The sequence below is a fragment of the Schistocerca americana genome, chromosome 4 (genome assembly GCF_021461395.2).
Source record: "Schistocerca americana isolate TAMUIC-IGC-003095 chromosome 4, iqSchAmer2.1, whole genome shotgun sequence".
In the NCBI taxonomy this organism is placed as follows: Eukaryota; Metazoa; Arthropoda; class Insecta; order Orthoptera; family Acrididae; genus Schistocerca; species Schistocerca americana.
In genome coordinates, this window is record NC_060122.1 from 337,057,429 (window position 1) to 337,070,937 (window position 13,509).

Consider the following 13,509-nt stretch of genomic DNA (forward strand, 5'->3'; position numbering starts at 1 on the left):
AGATCGCTCACGCTTTTGCTTCGCATAGTACATCAGATAAATAATTACTTGCACTACAATCGCATTAGATCTTTGTTGATTAGTGATTTGTTCTTCCATTTACCCATAGTTCTAAGATACTCATTAGTTACTGGATAATTAATCCTATTTCTATGATTGAACAATGGTTTTTCGTGGAAGTCTCATGGAGAAATATGATGTTTGGGGAGATGGTTATTCTTCATTGATCACCCGGTAGAACATTCCAATAGTGTCATTGTTGCGCAATAAATACGTTCTAGATGTGTCTTTCTTTTACAGATAGCCAACGCATCCTACTCTTTCTGCGCCATCCTGCGAAACTTTAAGGACGAATGAAGATTATGAGCCACCTGTGTGCTACTGCTCTACTGTAGGCCACATTCATTCACTCTCCACTGCAACTGTCAGGCTTCCTATCACCTTCTTCATTGTCCTGGAAGATACGTTCAGATCCACTTTGGAATCACTTTTGAAACTGTGTGATACTGTAACGGAAACAGCCAATTCAACAGTATTTGGTAGCAAACATCAGTACTATCGAGCCACCTGTAAATTAATTTAGTAATTTGAGTTTTACAACATGCTACTTTCTCCAACTCATCTTCCTCCTTCATAAAACTAATTTTTGTCTTTATTTTTTATAAACTGCTATTAATTTGTAGTCACGTTATAAAAGCACAAAAAACTGCACTTAGCCCATGAAAGGAAACAAAGTACTGTATGCAGTAAATATTTGAGAAATCGGTCGCCAGGATACCGAAACAAAAACCAACAGTCGAAGATAGATAAGGAGAGTCTGCTGTTACTAATGTAATGAGCAGTGGACTTAAGATCCGTATTCTACGAGGGGGACTCTTTTTCCTTATTTTAATATAGTTGTGTCAGCTTTAAAATGTAATCATCAGCAGTCCACAGACTGCAGAAAAAGTATGTATCGACTTATTTTCAAAAATTATGTTACGTCTCCTGCTTCAAATGCTGACAGGCCAGAATTACCACAGATATATCATCACTGTCACAATGTACTGACAGTCGAATCTTGCAAACTTTTTTTTAAAATTTTTACTTATGGTACTTGAAGATAAAATGACAAGCTACGTTTCCCTTCGGATGAAAGTCTTAATCTACCAACACGTGAGTACAATGTTTAATAATTAATCACATACAGAAATAATAAACTCCACACATTGTTCTCTCCTCCAAAGCTGTAAGTAATTGTATGATCGGAAAAAAGAGTAACTAGGCTACAATCTCGATAAGGAAAAATTAAAGCATTTTTAATTACTTACGCTGTACACCAGTAACCAACAAATAAACGACATACTTCTCTCTTCACATCAAACGATCATTTCTGCATCATATCTCCTTTTTAACATTTCATTGTCTACGAAATCATTTCAATGCGCGTATCCTATTATCTCATCATCACGTCAGAAAAATCCTCCTCCCCAAAAACATACCAGAAAATCTCTCACAGCAAACTTACATAGCTACAGCAAAGAACATTTTCTACCATAATTACAGAGATTCTACACGTTTAAAAACTACTAGCCCTGTTCCACGTTTTTGTCGCTCACTCACAGATGCCTCTCGCGTTGTTTATCACTGTTTTTCCTTCAAGTCTTCATGACTCACAGCAGATGGCACTCGCATCATTTTTTCCTGAGCATTGCATGAAAAAAAAATCTGGTACTCCCTGTTTTTCTACCTTTCTTTAGAGCAAATTTTATTTAGATTGTAATTTTATCTGCATACTGAGAAACGCATCTGCATTTTTCACAGGACAACAACACGCAGTTCTTGAATGGAATTTGCTAATCCTACTCGTGAAAATACTCAAAAAATTGTTTTGCTTTACAAAGTTGTAAACTTTGTAAAAAGTATATATGTATAAGCTATAGAAGTTTGTTCGGATTGTTATCTATTACCTAACAATAAAAAATCTTTCAATATGCCTGTAGTTCTATGTAATTCTAAGAAAATTAGTCACATATACTTATGCTGACTGCTTGTTTTATAGCAATGCTTTATCTGGGTTAAAGCTAGAAATGTTAGATTTCACATTTATTATGAAAAACTAGGTGATTACGGACTGCAGCTGATATTCTAACACTCTTATATAATAAAGACATTACTGTATAACTAATAAAGATAATATTTACACAGCATTTCTGATTACAGCTGGTTCATGTTCATTCTTGCACATATTGTTGTACAATGATGGAACCTTTCTTCAAATTTATAATTGCAGTGCCTCAATCAATAAAATTTAGCACACACCAAAGTGTATTCAATTCAAGTGACATCAGAACTAAACAATTACTCAACTTGCTAGTATTAGCTTTAGAAACGAACTTACACCCACAAAGACTATAATTACTGTTGTTTCTCACATTGCATGTGTCTTGTTTACTTTCCCACAGAGAGGATGATTGCTCAACTGGCGCTTCTCTTTCAAGCATTACAAACTTTGTAATCACTACACAGTTGTGATCTTTATAGATCACAATTGTTCTTTACAGAACAATTTTAAATTTAACTGTTTTTTTTTTTTAATTTTCGAAGGTAGAATATCTGACCCAAAATGTACGAACCGGTAAATTAACCACAGATTATTCCATGTTCTTTAGGTACCTAAGGGCAGTATTAACACTAGCAAAAATTCATTCGCTAATGGAATTGTCAGTAACGGAAATTAGTGTGACGGATGTATGTTCTGCTGTGACCGACACGTATAAAGATGCTGATCACTTCTGGGGAGGTGGTGGTTGTTACTACCACTACCTCACTATCACTACACAGTACTGGAGAAAGGAGTCGTAATCTTGAAACTTCAGGCTCATTTGGTGATTTGGTGGCTCCACAGAATGATTTGGCACAATCATAAGTTGCAGTAATTTTGTTGACAAATCAGATAAATGTATTGTGGTCAAGCAGGTCAAATCAGCAATATGATCCAGCAGTATTGGAAGGCTAATTTCTTCAGTGACCTCAGGTTGTAGACAAAAGCATTCAAATAACCTAACAAGTTGTGGAGCAGTCTGACAGAAGACAGCATAAGATAGTTCGCTAAAGATACGTTGACATGGGCCATAAAAATTGCGTATCGCCGACAATGTATCTTGAAAAAGTTATCAGGCAACATTGCGGCCACACGAAGTGCAGCCTCATGTACTACTACATTACCAGCGACTGTTGCCCAGCAATATTTGCGGTAATGCGTTTCCGGGCCAGAAGTGTTTACAGTGGGCCACTCCATCGCCACAAAATGTATGAACGCGACCTAGTAGAAGTGAATACGACTCTTTTGCTTTTACATCACTCATGTATCACGTTAGAAAGAACAAGCTAAATCAACCTTCATGGATGCGTTCTTTTTTAAGTATCCGGAATCGTTCAGAAAGTTTAACTAGTGAACAGATGCTGGACGCAATACATTTTCTACTATTTTAATAGAATGTCGAAACCTAATTTCAAACATCCGTTACAAGTAATTGATCAGAAAACTGTTAAAATCTGAGTATCAGAGACGTTATACCAATTATAATCGCATTGCCGATTACCTTTCTGTTGTCAGTTACTGGTGATTCGTACAGAAGTTTAAAGTAGCCTACCTCTTTAAAGTACTGTATTCATCAGTATGCCACCCGGCACATGAAGTGTGCAACGCTTTGGTACGACTGAACGATTGCATTAAGTGGAGTCTGAAATAAGAGTACAATTTTTTTTTCACCAGCGCACATCACTGTTTACACTAACAAGTCCTGCTACAGGTACGTCTGGAGATGGTATGAAACTCGTGGGATTGCGCTTCCTCTCTTCCTAACCAATTCTGTTGTCTTGCATTTGGTATAGGTTCGAAGACTTAGGAATTTTTTGTGTGCTTCGTCAAACGTGATTCCGAGCTCATCAGCAACAGCTATGATCATTGTATACATTACCTCGAATACCCTATAGCTCTCATTGCAGATGAATCGCATTTATAAAATTCATAGTTATCTCGTTTCTCCATTTTTTCACTAGAAAACGCAAAAAATTCACAAGTCACGATAACAAACAACTACAAAACAGGTAGCTATATGAACATGCACAAACTTTCGAACAAAAACAAATGATATTGTTTCCGCTCAGACATGTGACACCTGCGCTGTCTGTAGGAAACATTGGTGAGGGCGAGAGGAGGAACATTTACAGACATGAATAGAATTAAATATTCCCCTGACACACGAAATATGGTCCACGCTTGATGGAAAATACTGGCAACGCCTCAGCAAAATGTCCGCAACTACCTGCAGTAGCCTGCAACATCAGCAATACTAAAATGAAATTTTCACTCTACAGCGGAGTGTACGCTATATGAAACTTCCTGGCAGATTAAAACTGTGAGACTCGAGCTCGGGACCTTTGCCTTTCGCGGGCATGGTAGGAGACGAGGTACTGGCGGAATTAAAGCTGTGAGGACGGGGCGTGAGTCGTACTTGGGTAGCTCGTTTTGTAGAGCACTTGCTCGCGAAAGGCAAAGGTCCCGAGTTCGAGTCTCGGTCCGGCACACAGTTTTAATCTGCCAGGAAGTTTCATATCAGCGCACACTCCGCTGTAGAGTGAAAATTTCATTCTAGAAACATCCCCCAGTCTGTGGCTAAGCCATGTCTCCGCAATATCCTTTCTTCCAGGAGTGCTAGTTCTGCAAGGTTTGCAGGAGAGCTTCTGTGAAGTTAGGAAGGTAGGAGACGTGGTACTGACAGAATTAAAGCTGTGAGGACGGGGCGTGAGTCGTGCTTGAGTAGCTCATTTGGTAGAGCACTTGCCCGCAAAAGCCAAAGGTCCCGAAATTCGAGTCTCGGTCCTGCACACAGTTTTAATCTGCCAGGAAGTTTCATCAGCAATACTGCCCAACCATATTGCAAAATTGCCGTCTTATGTAGCCTCACGGGAGCAGTGTTGATGGTAACGCTATAGCGACCAAATATTGTCGCAAAATATGGTCCATCTAAACGCATTGGAAACATGTTCGCTAGATGGGTATGCCACAGGGTAGTCATGGTGGGGGTGCTTACATCGCATCAACTTGTGTCATTTGATGTCTGTCCTATCTGTCTGACCTGGTTCTAGCCCCATTCAGATGTGTGTGGATGCTAGAGTAACATGGTTGAGTACACATTTATAGAATACACTGACATGATCCGTCTGTGTAGCGAAGCTCACGGTAATGGAAGAGCGGTTCGTCGCCTTTATCAACATTGTTATTCACAGCGTTCGACTCCATTGTATACCCTTTTCATCACAATTACGCAACGGCTTCGAGGAAGGGGCATCTTCATCGTCAGCTGGCGTGACTGCGGCGCTGCAAGGAGACGCCGCATACGCGAACTGGAAGAGGCCATAATGCGCGACGTTGAAGAGAATCTGTCAACGAGTAAGAGCAAATGCACGTGTAATGGCTGTTGCTACCAGCACTGTTTGCATGATCAGCAACTGCTCCATACCACCTCCAGTGGATACAGTCGCTAATCCCAGCCGATTTTTCACCAAGCGTTGAGTGTTTGTGAAAACTGATTTTTTTGTCTCTTTTTGTTATTGCTGGGTAACGCATAATAAATTACTTGTAAAAGTGGTTGCGTTACCAGCATGTTTTCAAAAGGTTGTAGGAGGGAAACGATACATTTCCAGGTATGAATACCAACTCAAAATATTATCTACTCAGTCCCCTCTACATGTCCTAGAAGTCTGTAAAGGGAGTTTCAGAGCTCCCTGTAGAACAGACAGGGGCAATCTTTGGTGACCTGTAGGACTGATTAACAAACTTAAGTTCATGGGTTGTGTCGCGACAGCAGCGCTGCATAAAAGACAAAATTATAGTGTCCGTGACGTTAATGTTTATAAGGTAACGCACCTGTATGAGCGGCACGATATTCCCGATAAGTCACACTAAGAAATTAAGCCTCAACACAAGCACATTTGAAAGTAAATTCATTTTATGTTCACCCCATCTTCAGATGTTTACGTTTATTTTCGCGTTGTTAACATTCCTTCTTTACTTACGATGTTTCACACTGACTGTCTTAAAAACGTCCATTGTAGAATTCTGTAACGCCGTTCGTAAATTAATAAATGTAAACGCCTGAAGACGGATTCTCAGGCCTGTTGAACTGTCATGGAAAAATAAACACCTACAAAAATAATTGATTGCAGTGCCTTCAGTGTCCTAATACATCCATAATGGACAAGAATTATTTACTGACGTTAATATGAGAAACGACAGGAAAACAAAATACGACAATGACTTAGGCAGTACCAGTCGATTAACGATTAATAATAAGTTTGCAAATTTCTACCACAGCAAGGCCTGAAACCAACCGCGGGTTGGATCTGGCCTATGGGCAGCCGATTGCCCACCTGTCATACGGAACATAGGTGATATGTTCAGCAGCAAAAGTCAGTGTGGTCAAGTAGGTATTTGGCTGTCAATAGGAGATATGACAGCTATTTAATGTAACTGAGGAAACAGCAACATCTCAAAATAAACAAATCCCTAACTTTAGCTCTTAAATTTAACTTGGGTAAGAACACATAGTGTATCAACAACAGACAATTAATAAATCAGGTTCAAATAATAGAAATATTCATTGTAATGTAACATACTGTGATTCACCAATTGTAGTACACAATACGTCTGATTACCAAGCATCGCAATACACTGGAATTTCGTTACCTAAACATATGGATATGATCACGTCTTGAATTTCAACTTACACTAATCGTTGTACAATGGGTCAAAGAATAATACTGTGTCCAGAAAAGAAAGTAATTGAACACCGTACTAAATAATGACATAACAGATTTTTTTCTGTTAACTTGTGCTCGAGCTTCGCATCTTCCATTTGGAAGTCTTTGCGAACCTCAGCAACTTCGGATTTTACTGTTTTATACCTCTTGAGAGGCACCCACAAGCCTTGCTCATACTGTGGCATCAAGCAGTCAGGCCTGCAAGATGAGTGGTCTGCCAAGCGAGTGGATTCATTCTTAACTATCGAGTAACATGAACTCTCGTACTCACAATTAAGTCACAAATTATCCTCCTGTATGAATAATACGCAACGGAAACGCACATCTGACTATCAGTAACTTACGGAACTCTGACTGTTCACTACACACTGGCAATACCACATTTTCTTTTTTCTTTTATTTAACGGCTTTTATCAACACGTGGCCATCGCACTAAATATGAATGGCGCACACATTATAAATTCGGGACATCATGACAACATACAATTCGAAGGAAAAGTCCACCAATCTTTTTCTTTTCACTATCTTATTTATTCCGATAAATTCTATAACCTGAACACACAAATTCTATAACCTACAACAATAACACATGAGAAATTCCGCCCAGTGGGCATAGCTTTACATTGGTGATTCTCTACCTTATGGTCTCGTAATTATTTAACGCTACAGTGCACTTTCTGGATAGGATGGTGGATCTTTTATTATATCTCACACTTCGACTCTCACCATCATCATCACGAAACTTTCCTCCAGATCGAGCGGTACAGAAGGAACAAGCATAACCCACTACCTCTGCAACTACCTAGCTACTCTCCCATGCAAACCACACATACCCAAATTACATGACATACACCACACACCAACATGGAATACAACACAATAAATAGTCACAACACTATCACTTTCAGCTTTCCCACTTCAATTAGTATTTATCTCAGTTTCACACGGCTCTGCCCCACTTCGTAATTCTTCTTTCCTACTATGAACTCTGGAGATATATGCACGTCTTCCTGTGCAATGCAAGCCAAGTGGCGTTGCTGGATAGACGGCTGACTCACCTTGCTTCTCTCTCAGAGTATTATACACTCCTGGAAATTGAAATAAGAACACCGTGAATTCATTGTCCCAGGAAGGGGAAACTTTATTGACACATTCCTGGGGTCTGATACATCACATGATCACACTGACAGAACCACAGGCACATAGACACAGGCAACAGAGCATGCACAATGTCGGCACTAGTACAATGTATATCCACCTTTCGCAGCAATGCAGGCTGCTATTCTCCCATGGAGACGATCGTAGAGATGCTGGATGTAGTCCTGTGGAACGGCTTGCCATGCCATTTCCACCTGGCGCCTCAGTTGGACCAGCGTTCGTGCTGGACGTGCAGACCGCGTGAGACGACGCTTCATCCAGTCCCAAACATGCTCAATGGGGGACAGATCCGGAGATCTTGCTGGCCAGGGTAGTTGACTTACACCTTCTAGAGCACATTGGGTGGCACGGGATACATGCAGACGTGCATTGTCCTGTTGGAACAGCAAGTTCCCTTGCCGGTCTAGGAATGGTAGAACGATGGGTTCGATGACGGTTTGGATGTACCGTGCACTATTCAGTGTCCCCTCGACGATCACCAGTGGTGTACGGCCAGTGTAGGAGATCGCTCCCCACACCATGATGCCGGGTGTTGGCCCTGTGTGCCTCGGTCGTATGCAGTCCTGATTGTGGCGCTCACCTGCACGGCGCCAAACACGCATACGACCATCATTGGCACCAAGGCAGAAGCGACTCTCATCGCTGAAGACGACACGTCTCCATTCGTCCCTCCATTCACGCCTGTCGCGACACCACTGGAGGCGGGCTGCACGATGTTGGGGCGTGAGCGGAAGACGGCCTAACGGTGTGCGGCATCGTAGCCCAGCTTCATGGAGACGGTTGCGAATGGTCCTCGCCGATACCCCAGGAGCAACAGTGTCCCTGATTTGCTGGGAAGTGGCGGTGCGGTCCCCTACGGCACTGCGTAGGATCCTATGGTCTTGGCGTGCATCCGTGCGTCGCTGCGGTCCGGTCCCAGGTCGACGGGCACGTGCACCTTCCGCCGACCACTGGCGACAACATCGATGTACTGTGGAGACCTCACGCCCCACGTGTTGAGCAATTCGGCGGTACGTCCACTCGGCCTCCCGCATGCCCACTACACGCCCTCGCTCAAAGTCCGTCAACTGCACATACGGTTCACGTCCACGCTGTCGCGGCAAGCTACCAGTGTTAAAGACTGCGATGGAGCTCCGTATGCCACGGCAAACTGGCTGACACTGACGGCGGCGGTGCACAAATGCTGCGCAGCTAGCGCCATTCGACGGCCAACACCGTGGTTCCTGGTGTGTCCGCTGTGCCGTGCGTGTGATCATTGCTTGTACAGCCCTCTCGCAGTGTCCGGAGCAAGTATGGTGGGTCTGACACACCGGTGTCAATGTGTTCTTTTTTCCATTTCCAGGAGTGTAGTTTGAATCAAGCGTCACACGGAAACATAACACGCAAAGTAATATTAAGAGCATATTCATCACACACGCGAGTCCTCAACTGATACCACGGACGAGTACTTCTCTTTATCCTTTGTCTCATACACAGATTGAGACTCACACAGTACTCACCACGTGGAAGTACTCGCCTCTAATTTCAAGTCCTGCACACGCTATTTTATAAATATTTCAACTTATAGTACATTCGCTAGTAATTCAGCTTAGCTTAAGTACACGCAAGTATTTCAACTTATTGCTACACGTGGTTTCATTGTGACCGTTGGTCACTTCCGAAGATTACTACGATCCCATTAATATTACCTGCCTGACATTTAATTCTCCCCACAAAAGTTCCTGAAATAGAGAAATTATTATTTCAAACTACTCTTAAATATTCCACATGCATACCATGTCTCCACTCTTTTGTCTTTACGGAGCACAACTAAGACAGGTCTTAACAGCACAAGATCCAGCGGCAGAGCGCCGAAACATGGCCATTCTTCAGGTCATCTCGCACCTCTGTCGAGGTGGGGGAAGACCATGCTACCGTATTGGTCAGTCACATTTCAGGCACTCAAAACTCCGGTAAGTTTCATCTCTTTGGTTCCACCAAAGGTGGCTAAAGGATCGTCTCAAAGATGATCATATATTCACATTCACTATCTGCGGTTAGCAGACGACCATACGTTCATTCATTTCACAGATCTCACCAAACTGGATGCAGGGATTTATTTTGTGGGAGTGCACATGAGATCAATTAAATAAATAAATTGTCATTCTTTCCCACACTGGTATCTGGCTTCGCTGTATTAATTGAAACTGAGTTATTATTAGAAAAAAATGTGTTGTTCTGACAAAAATAATGATGTATGTTGTACCTATTTTCAATGTCGGGCGGTACTGTACTCTTTCAATCTCAGGTAACTGTTGAGCAACCTTTTTCTTAATATCCTCATGGTTGTAATCAATTTTACAATTTAAACTGTCCAGATCCTCTTTCAACTTATTGCAGCCAGTCTTAAAGGAAGTTTCTAATTCAGCTTTATTGGATTCTAATTTATTGTCCATTGTCTCAAACCGTTTATTAAAATAGATTTGGCTGGCCACAATCATGTTATTTACCTCAGTTATATCAGATTTTAACTCAGCTGTCATTCTAGCATTACTGGTAGCTATTGCTTGTAATATAACATTTAAATCAATAGCCCCAGTGTTTTGGGTTGCTCACTACCTGATTTTTTATCACACTCAGGTGACGAAAAACTAGCTCCAATACCAGAATCATCAAAACGAAATGAAACATCTGATTGATCAGTCATATCTAACTTATCCTTTTTAAACTCTACCACCTCTGATGACTGTTTCGTTTTTAACTCATCAAACTATCATCCAATAAACTAACAATTTCTGATTTCTGCTTTACTTCATACTATTTTCATGCATATTTACACTTGAACCGTTGTCTGGATTTACAGTTCCCTCAACAGACATAGGTTCTGATTTAAGTTTAACCTCAGTTTCTTCTGGCGGTTCCATCACCGACAGTCTTTTAGCGCAGGTTAGTAAATATTTTAACAGCTTTTCACTTAACTTAGTTCCTTCTGCACGACGTATGGCGTTGCCGGCGCGGCGTACCAGGATTACTGATGCGACGCAGCGCGTTGAGCTGCAGACGGCACTTCGACGGCTGTTGTGTGTTTGCGTGGCCTGCAACTGCAGGCGTGGCTCCGGTTGCTCCGGAGGACGACTGCGGTGAGGCGAAACTGGCTTCTCGCGATGCCGGCAGTGCCGCTAGACTCAGTGCCAGCTCCACCAATCCAGATGCGTTGTTAATCCAATTGCGTCGTCCACATGCACACGTAACACTATCACTGTTCTATTACTCAGTTGCGTGTCGCATTTCACTCCCGAATGGTACTATGGTTGGCCCGTTAGATGGCGCTGCCATGGGACAAACGAATAACAACTACGTTTTTTTTTAAAGTAAGAACCGCCATTTTTTATTACATATTCGTGTAGTACGTAAAGAAACATGAATGTTTTAGTTGGACCACGTTTTTCGCTTTGTGATAGATGGCGCTGTAATAGTCACAAACGTATAAGTACGTGGTATCACGTAACATTCCGCCAGTGCGGACGGTATTTGCTTCGTGATACATTACCCCTGTTAAAATGGACAGTTTACCAATTGCGGAAAAGGTCGATATCATGTTGATGTATGGCTATTGTGATCAAAATGCCCAACAGGCGTGTGCTATGTATGCTGCTCGGTATCCTGAACGACATCATCCAAGTGTCCGGACCGTTCGCCGCATAGTTACGTCATTTAAGGACACAGGAAGTGTTCAGCCACATGTGAAACTTCAACCACGACCTGCAACAAATGATTATGCCCAAGTAGGTGTTTTAGCTGCTGTCGCGTCTAATGCGCACATCAGTAGCAGCCAAACTGCGCGAGAATCGGGAATCTCAAGAACGTCGGGGTTGAGAATGCTACATCAACATTGACTGCACCCGCATCATATTTCTATGCACCAGGAATTGCATGGCGACGACTTTGAACGTAGTGTACAATTCTGCCGCTGGGCAGAAGAGAAATTACTGGACGATGAGAGATTTTTTGCACGCGTTCTATTTAGCGACGAAGCGTCATTCACCAACAGCGGTAACGTAAACGGGCATAATATGCACTATTGGGCAGCGGAAAATCCACGATTGCTGCGAGAAGTGGAACATCAGCGACCTTGGCGGGTTAATGTATGGTGCGGCATTATGGGAAGAAGGATAATTGGCCCCAATCTAAATGGTGCAATAAATGCTGATTTTCTACATAATGTTCTACCGATGTTACTACAAGATGTTTCACTGCATGACACAATGGTGATGTACTTCCAACATGAAGGATGTCCAACACATAGCTCGTGTGCGGTTGAATCTGTATTGAATAGCATATTTCATGGCAGGTAGATTGGTCGTCGAAGCACCATACCATGGCGCGCACCTTCGCCGGATCTGACGACAGATGTTAAGTCCCATAGTACTCAGAACAATTTGAACTATTTTTTTTATTTTTTATTTTTTATCTGACGTCCCCAGATTTCTTTCTGTGGAGAAAGTTGAAAGGATATTTGGCTCTGAGCACTATGGGACTCAACTGCTGAGGTCATTAGTCCCCTAGAACTTAGAACTAGTTAAACCTAACTAACCTAAGGACATCACAAACATCCATGCCCGAGGCAGGATTCGAACCTGCGACCGTAGCCGTCTTGCGGTTCCAGACTGCAGCGCCTTTAAGCGCACGGCCACTTCGGCCGGCGAAAGGATATTTGATATCGTGATCCACCGACAACGCCTGACAACATGCGTTAGCGCATTGTCAATGCATGTGCGAACATTACGGAAGGCGAACTACTAGCTGTTGAGATGAATGTCGTTGTTACACGTATTGCCAAACGCACTGAGATTGACGGACATAAAAAAATGGTTAAAATGGCTCTGAGCACTATGGGACTTAACTTCTAGGTCATCAGTCCCCTAGAACTTAGAACTACTTAAACCTAACTAAACTAAGGACTTCACACACATCCATGCCCAAGGCAGGATTCGAACCTGCGATCGTAGTGGTCGCTCGGTTCCAGACTGTACCGCCTAGAACCGCTCGGCCACTCCGGCCGGCCAAGACGGACATCATTTCGAGCAATTATTGCATTAATGTGGTATTTACAGGTAATCACGCTGTAACAACATGCGTTCTCAGAAATGATAAGTTCACAAAGGTACATGTACCACATTGGAACAACCGAAATAAAATGTACAAATGTACCTACATTCTGTATTTTAATTTAAGAAACCTACCTGTTACCAACTGTTCGTCTAAAATTGTGAGCCATATGTTTGTGACTATTACAGCGCCATCTATCACAAAGCGAAATAAGTGGTCCATATAAAACATTCACATTTCTTTACGTACTACACGAATATGTAATAAAAAATGGGGGTTCCTAATTTTTAAAAAACGCAGTTGTTGTCCGTTTGACCTATGGCAGCGCCATCTAGCGGGCGAACCAATGAGCCATCTGGTTTCCCCCTGCAAGCTAGACAAGTTTCGTTCTTTGTAGTTCTTTCGTTTGACGCTTATTTCGTGACATATTTGGCCCGATCACGATCAATGGACCAC